We start from the raw sequence: 12,743 nt of genomic DNA on the forward strand, positions 1-12,743 counted from the left end.
TAGTAGTGTCTGCAACAAATGTACTGCACATCTAATCATCCCCTCCCATTGTATTGCCCAGGCCTTGGAGCAGGAACAGCTCTCACTTACTCCACTTACCCTTTCACTCCTTCAGGTCTTCCAGCACATTTCTAACAGTTCTCTGAAATAATTTTCCTTCATTTAAAATTCCAAGCTCACAGGGAAAAAGGTGAAGAAGTGCAGCAATGCAGATCACTGGACATGGATACAAGTGAACCATACAACTCATGGCTGGAGATGGGTGGGAGGGAACGCAAGACACTGTATCAAAGGAAATATACTCATTACCTGACTCATGTTGCTGGGGCCAGCCGGCAGTGAATGGGGATTCCTGATTTAGGGGGTGAGGACTTGGAAAAGAAATAGACAAGAGACAAACAGATGGGGTCGGGAGGGCTAGGGCCCAAGTCAGAAGCCCAAGAAGGCTGTGAGCTTAAGACTGTAGACCCGTTTATTTCTCCATTCAATCCAATATACTCTCTTAACACCAAGAAATTGTCAGGGGTTACATTAGCACCAAATGGTAATCAGGTCTTAGATCAATTAAGCAGAAGGTGATTAAGCAATAGCACATTCGTACCAAATGGTAATCAAGTCTCAACAGAAAGATAAAGCAATAAATCAATAAAGTTAGGAAGTTCACAATACTGACAATATAGCTCAAAATTTATAGGCATGGCATCATATATGACAGCTCACTTCTTTGTGTGGTTATCTTACTCAGTGATGCAGATTCATGGGACAGTCTGACTCCACATTCTGGCTCCCAACATCATGTAATTGTAATCTCTCTGTATATCACTTTTATAATAATAACATAAATTAATTAATTTTCTTTGGTTATGGGGCTTGAACTCAGGGCCTGGGCACTGTCCCTGAGCTCTTAAGCTCAAGGCTACTGCCCTACCCCTTGAGCCATAGTGCCACTTTCAGTTTCCTGGTGGTTAACTGAAGATAAGAGTCTCATGGACTTTCCTGCCACGGCTGGCTTTGAATAGCAATCCTCAGATCTCAGCCTCCTGAGTAGTTAGGATTACAGCTGTGAGCCACCGGCACCTGGCAAAGTAAATTAATTTTTTTTCTTCTCCTTTCTCTCTCTCTCTCTCTTTTTTTTTTTGCCAGTCCTGGGCTTGGGCTCAGGGCCTGAGCACTGTCCCTGGATTTTCTCAAGGCTAGGGCTCTACCACTTGAGCCACAGCACCACTTCTGGCTTTTTGCTATGTATGTGGTACCAAGGAATCGAACCCAGGTCTTCGTGCATGCTAGGCAAGCACTCTACCACTAGGCCAAACTCCCGGCCCCGTAAATTAATTTTTTAAAAAATGAAATAAAATCCCAAGCATACCTACAAGGAATTGGCCATGCCTCAAATAAGCTATCTGCAATGATCAACTTTCTAGCTGTGGGAATTTGTGATTGTTGAACTGGGTGATACTATAAGAAGGCCAGGCTAAGCTCTCAGCTGTGAAATTGGAAAAGAGAGGGCAGACAAGGATAGGGGGGGTTGCCTACTTCTCACCTTCTACTTCCTTGACTTTCTGATAGAGATTTCAATGCTTGTCTCCCAAGACATCTTGACTCTATTGCCAGCCAGAGGCCTGAGTTCTAGAATGACCAGGTGGGAGGATAGCAATGAGCAAAATAGGCCTCAAAACAGAGGGTACAGAATAATGTCCTGCTAGGCTCATGTCTAGCTACTCAGAAGGCTGGTATCTGAGGATCAAAGTTCAAAACCAGGCCTGGCAGGAAAGTCCATGAGATACTTACCTCGAATTAACCACCAGGAAACTGGAAGTAGATCTTTGCCTCGAAGTGGTAGGATGCTAGCCTACCACTTTGATAAACCCAGAAAATCTCAGGGACAGAACCCAGGTCCTGAGTTCAAGCCTAATGACTGACAAAAGAAAGAAAAATGTGGAAGTGGTGTTGTGGCTCAAGGGATGGGGTAGTACCTTTGAGCTGAAGAGCTCAGGGACAATGCCCAGGCTTAGAGTTCAAGTCCCACGACTGACAAAAAAAGAAAGAAAGAAAGAAAGAGAGAGAGAGAGGGAGGGAGGGAGGGAGGCAGGGAGGGAGGGAGGGAAGGAAGGAAGGAAGGAAGGAAGGAAGGAAGGAAGGAAGGAAGGAAGGAAGGAAGGAAGGAAGGAAGAAAGAAAGAAAGAAAAGAGAAAGAAAGACATACACACGTGTTCTGGCTGCAAAGTCAAGTCAGAGGGAGGAGGAGCAGAGACTATGACTCCTCATATTTCCTCATATTTCAGTGCAGTTGGTGGAGGGGCAGACAGATGGTTCTCCAAATTTTGTCTTCCCTTGAACCAAGTTCCCTGCATTCTAATAGTTATCTATGTGAACAACGTAGGAATATTACAAAACCTTTACTTCAGCCAGGTACAGTGCATATATCTGCCATCCCAGCTATTTTATAAGACAGGGATCAAGCAAATCATGGTTTGAGGTCAGCACAGGCAAAAAGCAAGTGAGACCCCCATCTCAACAAGCAAGTGGGGCATTGTGGTTCGCATCTGTAGTTGCAACTACATGAGATGCCATTGGTAGGAGGGTTGTGGTCCAGGAAAGGTAAAAATCACAAAATCTTTCTAAAAGTAAGCTTTTTTGCTCAGGCCAGGGCCTGAGCTTCTTTTTATTCAAGGCTAGAGCTCACCACTTAAGCACAGCACCACTTCTGGCTTTTTCTGTTTATGTGGTAATGAGGAATTGAACCTAGGATTTCATGCTGACAAGCTAAGCACTCACCCATGAAGCCTTATTCCTAGCCCAATAAAAAGGGCTGGATTTGTGGCTCAGGTGGCAGAATTATAAGCATAAGGTCCTGAGTTCAAGCCCTAGTACCACCAGGAAAAATAAAAAGAAAGAAAAAGCAATAAATTTTATTGCCATAGCCTCCTGGTGCTACCCAGGCCTCTGTGGGTTTGCTAAGTCTCTGTGAATGACCCTGACAGGCCCCAAAGGAACTTCAATGGGGGAGAACATTTTATCTCATAATAGTCTCTAACCAAGGCAGAGACCACATTTAGGTTATGGTTGGGCAAGTCCTAAGGAGGAGAACTATACATTTAAATAAAACCATGACTAAAAAAAAAATAAAAAAAAAATAAAACCATGACTGGCAACTTCCTTTCTTTCTTGGTCTAAGACATGGATTCTACTTCTTGATCTGATGCTTTTGCTCACTGGCTGATGGCTCTACTACATGAACCACATCCCCAACCCCTGGAAACTTTCTAGACCCTACCTACCCATTACCTTGTTTTATGATCTTGGATAAATCACTTAGCCAGCTCAATCCCTATGTTTCCATGTGCTTTGAAAAATAGCATAAAGATAATTAAAATAGTTTAGAATGAATTGTTTCAGGAAGGTGGTGGGTTGGGAGAAATGATAAGTGTTTTTCCTCTATCTCACCTCCTTGCTCATCCGGCCTGGGTTTTCATGAGTACAAATAGGATAATAAGCATGCAAATGTGCTGGGAAGTACAATGCTCCTTACAAAAAGCAAGGAAGTATTATAATCAACATAGCTTTTAGCCTAGGATGATAAAGGCAGGGCACAGGCCCAGAGCCAAACAGCTGGAGGGTGGAAATCTTAAAGAAGAAAACTTTCTTTGTTCTAATTCTTCCTGAAGTGGCACTTTCTTTGTATCAGAGTTGGCACTGAAACCTTCTGGGATGCTGAAGTGGGTGCAGGAAGGTGTTTAGGGGGCAGGGAGGACACTTTGCAGCCAGATGACACTAGAGAAACTGCAGCCTTGGATCTTCTTTTCCTTTTGTGATTCAACAAAAGAATACAATGGAAGAGGGAGGCAGACTGTATCAGCAGGGCTCAAGTTCAAAGCCAGGTATGTGCTGGATTCTCTTAACAAGCTCTTCAACTAGTCACCAAGCTATTTTGGGAGCACGGATGTCAAGAGCACATAAAGACTGAATTCACTTGACAACCACCTAAAAAAAAAAACAAAACATTCTTGATGTACAGGGTTTAAAAAGAACTTTGAACTTTGATCTGGAGGGGACTCTAGAGATAATTCAGTCACGTGTCAGAGACTTGAGGTCCAGTGAGGGACAGAGACTTGCTAAGATAAAACAGAAGAGTCAGGACCATAGGACTGCAAGAAATGGAAACTCATGCAATCAAGCTTCCCTACAAAGAATGTTTTGCAAGTGTTGGAACTGAAAAGGTCAGCAGGAAGAAGGCAGCTCCTGAGACTTGCTGCTCTGCTCATTCTCTCTCCTTGCTCTATCCATCTGAAAGAGATTGTTCCTTTCTTCACTACCTAAACTCAGACCTCTCTCACCATCTCCAGCACCTCTTCCTTTTCTTCTTTCTCCTCTTCCTTCTCTTCTTTAGACAAGTCTAGCTTGAACTTGTGATCTTCCTGTGTTAGTTTCCTAATTGGCTAGTACTACAGGGATATGCTAATATGCTGGTGGTGGTTCTCTCTCTCTTTTGTTGGCTGTCAAGTGGCTTTCCTGGCCAAAGTCCAATTGGCCTAGCTATTTCAACTCTCCCTGTCACATTGGTGATCTCCTTCTGGCCCTTGGTTCTAGAGAAGTTGGACTGGCCTGTCTCAGATGGCTGAGAAGGCCAATTGGTCAGAGGTCAGCTTCAGGCTGTTGTGCCCTGAGACGGGGTCCCCAAAGAAAACCACCAAGATAGAGGCGTCCAAAATGCAAAAGCAAAGTCTATTGAGGGTTACGAGCCAGGCAAGGAACTCTGTCCACGCACACCCCAACTCAGTGAGGCAGTGAGGTAGGGGGAAGAGAGAGTTGACAGTCAGGGTTCACACAGTCTTTTTAAAGGCAAAAATCACAGGTTTACACCCATCAGGTGGTCAAGTGAGATAAGATGGGGATTAGGGAGCTTCCCAGGCCGGTGGAAACTGATGGGAAGTTCTCACGCTAGCTGGACCATTCAACTGTCAAAAAGTAGTTTTATGGTTTGGGAAACAAATGCTATACAATGCTATACATGCAGTCTAATTTTGACACAAAATAGGTTAGTTCCTGGAGCTTATGGACACCTGTGCGAACAATGGCCGACTAGGGCCCAGAAGTGTTTGTTTATTCAGCCTTTGGGTCCTTGGAGATTTTTCGAATCGGAGGGTTTTTTTTTTTTTACTCTTTTATTCTGCTTACTGAAGGGGAATAATTTTGGGTCTGGGGGCAGTTATTTTTCATCTCTACACAGGCATTGGCCCCATTGCTCAAGTCTAGAAGCTGGAGGGGTCAAGTGATAGAAAGCATGCCAACATTTGTGAGCTGGGCAGCTTTTCCTGAGTGGGCTTGAATCAGGTGAAAACATTATTTTTTGCCAGTCCTGGGGCTTGAACTCAGGGTCTGAGCACTGCCCTCAGGCTTCCTCAAGACTAGTGTTCTACCACTACAGCCACAGTACCACTTCCAGTTTTTTTCTGTGTATGTGGTACCGAGGAATCGAACCTGGGTCTTGGTGCATGCTAGGCAAGCACTCTACCACTAGGCCAAACTCCCGGCCCCAGGTGAAAACCTTATTATCACTAGGACCATGATTAAAATTTAAAGTCCAGATTTCCTGCCTGGAAGTCCCATGGAATTGTCGTGGTTCTGCCTTATTTATTTATGTAGCAGTCCCCCGCCCCCGTCTTGGAGTGGGGGTTGTTGGTTTGTTTCTTTTTCTGGAGCTTAAGTTTAGGTGCTTTTGTTCAGCTTTCTTGTTCATTGGCTGGTTCTCTACCACTGGACCCGCACCTCTGACTTTTTACAGGCTCCCATTATGGATCTCCCCCACATCCTCCTCTTCTCTTCCTTTTCCTCTAGAACCTATGAGGTAGAGAAGACAAAAAGTGAAGGAGGATCTTTCAAATATCAATAACTAGGGTTGGAGGAATGACACCTGCCTAATAGGCACAAAGCCATGTGTGCGCGTGTTTGCGTGAGTGTGTGTGTGTGTGTGTGTGTGTGTGTGTGTGTGTGCCAATACAACGCACCAATACTCAAAACAATATTAACAACCTTTTGTGTCCAAATTTTCCTGGACCATTTCCCTTTGTCCTTCAGCTGATTTTCAGGTCTTACCTTAAGTGTCACTTCCTCCAGGAAGGCTTCCTTGGTCTGCCCAAGTCTGCTATTTAGGGAACTGGTTGGAATTGCCTTTAGCCTTCTCAGGGCTGGGAGTTTGGCCTAGTGGTTAAGGTGCTTGCCTAGCATGCATGAAGACCCGGGTTCCATTCCTCAGTACCACATACATAGAAAAAAGCCGGAAGTGGTGTTCAGGCTCAAGTAGTAGAGCTCTAGCCTTGAGAAAGTCCAAGGACAGTGCTCAGGCCCTGAGCTCAAGCCCAGGACTGGCAAAAAAAAAAAAAAAAAAAAAAAAAAAAGACAGCCTTCTCAGTGTCCTCACTAAGCTGTCCATTCTTTGAGGAATGAGCTATAGGTTATTTTTGTTGTTATATTTTTGTGGTACCAGGGTTTTGAACTCAGGGCTTTCCATAGCTAGGCAGATACTCTGTCATCTGAGTCACATGCCCAGCACTTTTGTTTTTCACAGAGTCTCTTGCTTTTGCCCAGGCCAACCTTAGAAGGTGATCCTCTGATCTTCCCCTCCAGCATCGCTGGAATTATGGCACTGGATCTGGATCTTGTTAACTTTGTCATTCCCAATAGAGTATGTGGCTCTCCGTAGCTGCTCAGTAAAAGATAAATGAAAGGATAATGGGTAGCCTTCAAAGACACTGCTAAGTCTTCCAGGCCATATGGAGTTTTCTGGCTCTGGGATAATACTAATTCACCTCAATCCTTGGATTCTTATATATGTTTCTTCCAGGAGAAACTCAAAAACAAACAAACAAACAAACAAACAAACAAACCTTCAGGTGATCTCCTCTCTCTTACTTTACAGATAGGGTAATTCAAAGCCAGCTATCACTTGCTTTTTCATTTTTGAACTCCAGGTCTTGTACTTGGCTCCTTGAGTCAAGTGCTTAGCCTTTTTTTGCTGTAGTATTTTTTCCTTTGTTTTCAGATGGGGTTTCATGATTTTTGCCTGGGCTGGCCTCTGACAAAGATTCTTCTACCCATGCTTATTATGTAGCTGAAATTCTATAGACACATACCACCATACCTTGTTTGTTTATTGAGATGAGGGTCTTTCTAACTTTTTGCCTGAACCCAAACCTTGATCCTCTTGATGTCTGCCCACCAAGTAGTTGAGATTATGGGTAAGCCCCAGTCCCCAGGCCCCAGCTATCAATTATTTTTGTTAACAATCCCATTTTTATAGCTTGAGTTATATAGGTACCCAGCGACAACTCCTCCACTGAGCTTCACATCAAATCATCTGACTACACAGCCCTCATTTGGGGTGTCCTGAAGAATCTGCATCTAGACATGTCAGGATTGGACTTAGCATCCCCCCACCCCCGCAACACACACACAACTGGTCCTCTAGGCTCACAGTCTTGATGAGGGAAGTTACCACCCACTCTGATATTGGCACCAAAAACTAGGGAATTTTCTTTCCACTCCATATAATCTCCCACCTCCAGTAAAACATCAACCCCACAAGTGTCTGTGGATCACCTAAATCACAATATGTCTCCCTTTTCTTTCTGCTGTGCAACACCAAATGCTATTAAGTCTTCAGCTTTCAAATGACCCTGGTAAAAATTATCTCACTAGTTCTTCCCAGTCTGCTTTTTTTGTGCCAACCCATGCTCCTCACTGAAGCTGAAGGAATGTTTTAAAATCCTACTTTCCAGCTGTGTACCAGTGGTTCACACCTGTAATCCTAACTACACAGGAGGCTGAGATCTGTGGATCAAAGCCAGCAAGGGCAGGAAAGATTGTGAGACTTTATCTCCAATTAACCACCAAAGATTCCGGAAGTGGATCTGCGGTGCAAGTGGTTCTAGCGCATATCTGGAACATAGTTAGCACCTTCAGAAAATAGCTTTTATTTATTTTAAGAAAAAAAAAATTCTCTAACGTCATTGGAGTATGCAGGAACCGAAGGTTGCAATTCGAGGGATGGCCATGGGAGGGAAGTAGTGAGCAACCTGCAGGCAGACTTGCTCTGCGATGCTGTCACCTGCTGAGGACCCAGATGGCAGGGCTGGGATTTCCGGGGCTTCCCAGCCCATGAACAGGTGGGCGCCGACCAGGGAGTTATGGGAGGAGCCTCTGCTTGGTGCTCTGTCTCGACTCTCTCAGTTCTGACACCCTCTCCTCCTATCTCCTTCCCTGCTTAACCTATTTCTTCCAGATTGTGATCTTTCAAATTGATTACAATTATTTCTTTATGAGAGAGAGCTAATAGTCTAACTTCAGGATGTTTTCTTTTATAGTTTATAGGTTTCACTGAGCCTAGCAAAAGTCTTTTACATTTCCAGTATCATTGAAACATCCATTTATGGTTTTTTGTTTTGTTTTTGTTGATGTTGTTTTTGGCCAGTCCAGAGGTTTGAACTCAGGTCCTGGATACTGTTCTTGGACATTGCTCAAGGCTAGCACATTGCCACTTGAGTCATGGGACCACTTCTGGCCTTTTCTGTGTATGTGGTACCAGGCAATTGAATCCAGGGCTTCGTGCATGCTAGGTGAGCCCTCTACCACTAGGTCCGCTCCTACTGCCTTATGTTTTTGTTTTGGTGGTATTGGGGTTTTGAACTCGGAGTTTTGTATCTGCTAGGCAGGTGCTCTGTCATTTGAGCCAACTCCCATCCCTTCTTTCCTTCCTTCTTTTTTTGTGTAAGTTACTCTCTCTCTTTTCTCTCTCTCCACCAATCCTGGGATTTGAACTCAGGGCCTGGCACTGTCTCTAAGCTTTGTTTGCTCAAAGCTAGCACTCTACCACTTGGAGCCACTTCCAGTTTTCTAGTGGCTAAATGGAGATAAGAGTCTCACGGACTTTTTAGTGCCCAAGCTGTCTTTGAACCGCGATCCTCAGAGCTCAGGTAGCTAGGATTACAAGCGTGAGCCACCAGCACCTGGCCCAAGTTATTCTTTTTATTTATATGCAGGCTGGACTGAACTGTGCTCCACTTATGTTTGTCTTTTGAATAACTGGAAATGAGAGGCATTTGCCACCATGCCTAGCTTTCATTGGCTACATTTCAGGTCTCTTGAACCTTTTGCCTGGGGACTAGCCTGGATGTACGGTCCTAATATCCACCTTCTGAGTAGGTAGGACTATAAATATGGAGCTACCACACCTGGTTTCTATGCTCCATTTTGTTCCACTAATTTATCTAGCCCTGCTTCAATACCATATTGCTTTAACTACATTGACCTGAGAATATATTTTAATATTAAGTAAAGTGAACCCCAGTACTTAGTTTTGCCCTCCCAACCCTCCCAGCCCTTCACTCCCACCACTGTTCCAGATAGTCTCCTGGTCCCCATCTTGCCTCCTCTAGTTGATCCAAAGTAACTGTTTTTGTTTTTCCATACAGGTCCCAGAGATCTGCCTCTGCTGTAGATTAGATGATAACATTTTAATTCATAAGTAAATAAAATTAGGGGCCCTGGCTTACCAGTGCTCTATTATGGGACACAACACTAGGTTCTACACATGGAAGCGCCTCCCGTGTATTACTGTTTTGAACTTGAACATTCTTTAGGATGGGGGCTGGCCTGGTGGTCATCCTCTAGGATCTCTGCTCACTGGATGCCAGGAACAACTCCTCAGGTGGGGAAATAAAAAATGTCCCCGACATTGTGAACTGTCCCTGGGGAGAAACGCAGCCCTAGGGTTGATAAACAGGTGTGCGTGTGTGTGGTGGGGGAGAGTAGATTAACTTAGGTCTCAGGGCAAGACTCACCTCCCTTACTCTCTGTCTGAAGGGGATCTTGTAAAGTTATTTTTCCTTCACAGCAGTGCACTGGCCAATATTTTCTCCTCTTCGAGCTTCCATTTTGTCTTCTGTAACATGGACACATTTGTCGGTTGTTTCCCTTTCTCTCAACCTCTGATGTTTCTGGGCTTGGTCCAGGAAAAGAGCAGGGGGCACAGTAGTGCCAGTTAGGTCCTGGGAGGTGTCCCCCAAAGACAAGGAAGAATCAACAGATCATATGTCAGGAGTGATGATGGAGGGTGGCTAGGCAGGAGGCAAGAGCGCCCTGAGCACAGGGAGAGAGGCCTGACGTCTCCAGTCCCTGCTCCTTACAGGCCTACCCTTTCCAGGCCTCACTCACCTAGGTCTCCCCAACTAGGCGGTCTGCATTTCCAAGGCTCCGCCCACTACCAAGACCCGGCCCCGTTTGCCACGCCCCATCCAAGCAGCCACGCCCCCAAAGCCAGAGGTCCCGCCCCACAGGCCCCGCCTCTCTCTTCGCCTCCCGCCAGCCGGGGCTTGGGCTTTGCACCCGGCGGCGACTGAGAACGGTGGCGGCTGCGGAGCTGGCAACGCAGGCGGGCGGAGAGAGCTGCCCGGCCCGGTGGCGGGCGATGCCCCCGTGAGTGTGTCGCCGCCCCTTCCCGCCCCGCGTCCCTACCTCCTCTGAGTCGGTGCCCGCCTGCGGCCGGGCCGCGCCTACCGCCGGGTCCGCGGGGCGGGATCCCGGGGCAGCACCTGCCCCGCCTTGCGGAGGCCTGCCGAGCCCCCCACCCTGTCTGGACCCCAGCCCCACCTCCAGGTAAGTCTGAAGGCCTTGCTTGCCCGGGAGTGGGCGTGGGGAGGGGGCTGCGGTCTGGGGGATAACGGAGCTACAGGGGTTTGTGCGGTGAAGAAGCAACGTAGGGATGCGAACGTGCGGGAGCTGGGGGGCGGGGGCCCAAGGATGAGCTCGGTGCGTGTGGTGGCTCTGGGGCGGGGGCTTGTGCCAGGCAAGGGGCAGGGGGGTGCTTGAGGGAAGCCTGGAAAATGAGGTAGGAGCCCCAGAGTCTTGAGTTCTTTGCTGACGCTCAGAGCACCTGGGGCCCTTGTCTTCAACAGCATTACCTCGCATGGCATTTTTGGAAAGTGCTTAAAATCCCTCCTGGAAAGGGAGCTGGAAGGCAGCCTGCCTTTCTCCCTCCTGCCTGTGCCCTGGCTGAGAAGCGGCCACTTTTTCCTTCCAACGTGACACCCACCCATTGTGGTACCCAGAGACACCCCCCCCCTCCGTGAAAAGAAAGGGGTGGTGCTCACTCTAGCCTTTAGGTTGGAAAGAGGGGGCTTCTGGGAAGCTGGGAAAGAGAGTTGGTGGATAGCATGGTGGAGAGCCTAGGGTTCAGGAAGGCTTGGCAAGATTCTTCATGGGCAATTTGCACATCCTCTTGTTCATGGGGAGGGTAATATCCCTGGCTCCATCACCTTCTCTGGATAGCCCAGTCCTGGGGCATGTGTGTCTCTTTTCAGTGTCCTGGGCCTGGAAGTTCAACAAGAGTCCATGGCTTCTATGGTCCTTGACTGACATGGGCAATACCTTTCTTACCTGAGGACAGAGAAGCAGGGGCCCTGGGCTGGTACTGCTAGCCAGGGGCAATTCCAATGTGGTCCTTCAGGGCCTGGGAGCCTGGGTTAATGTTTCGTCTAACCTTAGCCCCAGAGAGAAGGAGGAAAGCTATTCCTTTACCCTTTGGTCCAGCTCTACCAAGATAACTTATCAAGATCTCTGGGTTGGTGCCAAGGTGTGTGTGGAGTGGGGGTGGGGGTCTTTCTGGGTTGGGCCTGGTCACTAAGGGGTTAAAAGCAATCTCCATTGTTGCTAACAACCATCAGTTAGTCTATAATCTTGCAACTGCCAACTGTCCCTTGGGTTTATGGGCAACTAATGGGGCATTCTCTGATTAGGTAGGGGTCTTCTAGGGAGGCCGTCCATGCAACTTGTGCCTACACAAGTTTACTTAGGGAAAGTAGATCCCCTTCCTGTCACTCCCTGACTTACAGACTTCCTGGGGTTCTACACCTATCCCACCCTTTGCAGCTCAGAGTCTATTAAACTTGCCTTCAAATCTTGGTTCTTCCACTTTCTGGCTGTGTGATATTACAAAAAATGTTTCCCCTCTCTGTGCCTTTCTCAATAAAACAGAACTACCTACTACGAGTAAATGAAATGATGGATTTGAGCTGCTTAGCCCAGTGCCTGGCATGCAGGAGAACTCAGTAGATAACTGCTGAACTACGAGCAACCATATGCCAAATACTTGCTGGGGCAGAATTGCAGGAACCAGGAGCTGAGGACCCAGCAGGGACCATGTTCCCTTCCCTTGGGGCATGTGGTCTGTGTCACGGTCTTTACTATTCTCTCTCCCTCCTTGCTTGCTGATACTCCTGATCTAAGAACATTAATTGGATTTTACTCTGCAGAGCCCAGGCTGGACACTGCTACTCTCTGGGCTCCACCTTTCTCTGCCCAGGTGCTAAGCTCTGGGGGGTGGAGGGAAGGGATGTCTGTCAGGGGGTCTGGGTTATGTGTGCAGCTGTAACAGCAGCTGGCCCTTTAAGGAGTGAAGAAAACAATTATCCAGCCTGGGCATTGCATCAGCTGGAGCCTGGAGGGTCCCTAGGGAAGGGGGGGCAGGCTGGTGGTTGATTTCATTAGTGCCATGTGAGAACTCTCACCTGAGTCTGCCCCCACTCCCTAGCCACAGGCTTCTCCCCCAGGCAACAGCAGCCCCAGAGGTCCCTCCCACCCCAGGGGCCCCATTTGGGAACTCTATGCACCCCACCCATGTGATGGGCCCAGGGAGAGGAGGTGTAGGAAAGGAGGTGTAAGTGTCTAGCACCCTGGCCTTTTGCTGACTG

At 47.2% G+C, this 12,743-nt stretch overlaps 1 protein-coding gene across 2 annotated transcripts in view; it reads left to right on the forward strand.

Moving 5' to 3' along the window:
- The first annotated feature begins 10,370 nt into the window (after window positions 1-10,370).
- Window positions 10,371-12,743, forward strand: part of Rims3 (regulating synaptic membrane exocytosis 3) — a 38,931-nt gene continuing 36,558 nt past the window's right edge. For both annotated transcript variants that reach the window (XM_090335109.1, XM_090335110.1), the window contains exon 1: window positions 10,371-10,650. The gene's annotated coding sequence lies outside the window, so the exon portion shown is untranslated. The remainder of the gene's footprint in view (window positions 10,651-12,743) is intronic.

Source organism: Megascapheus bottae, chromosome 6 (genome assembly GCF_031878675.1).
Source record: "Megascapheus bottae isolate mThoBot1 chromosome 6, mThoBot2.hap1, whole genome shotgun sequence".
Taxonomy (NCBI): domain Eukaryota; kingdom Metazoa; phylum Chordata; class Mammalia; order Rodentia; family Geomyidae; genus Megascapheus; species Megascapheus bottae.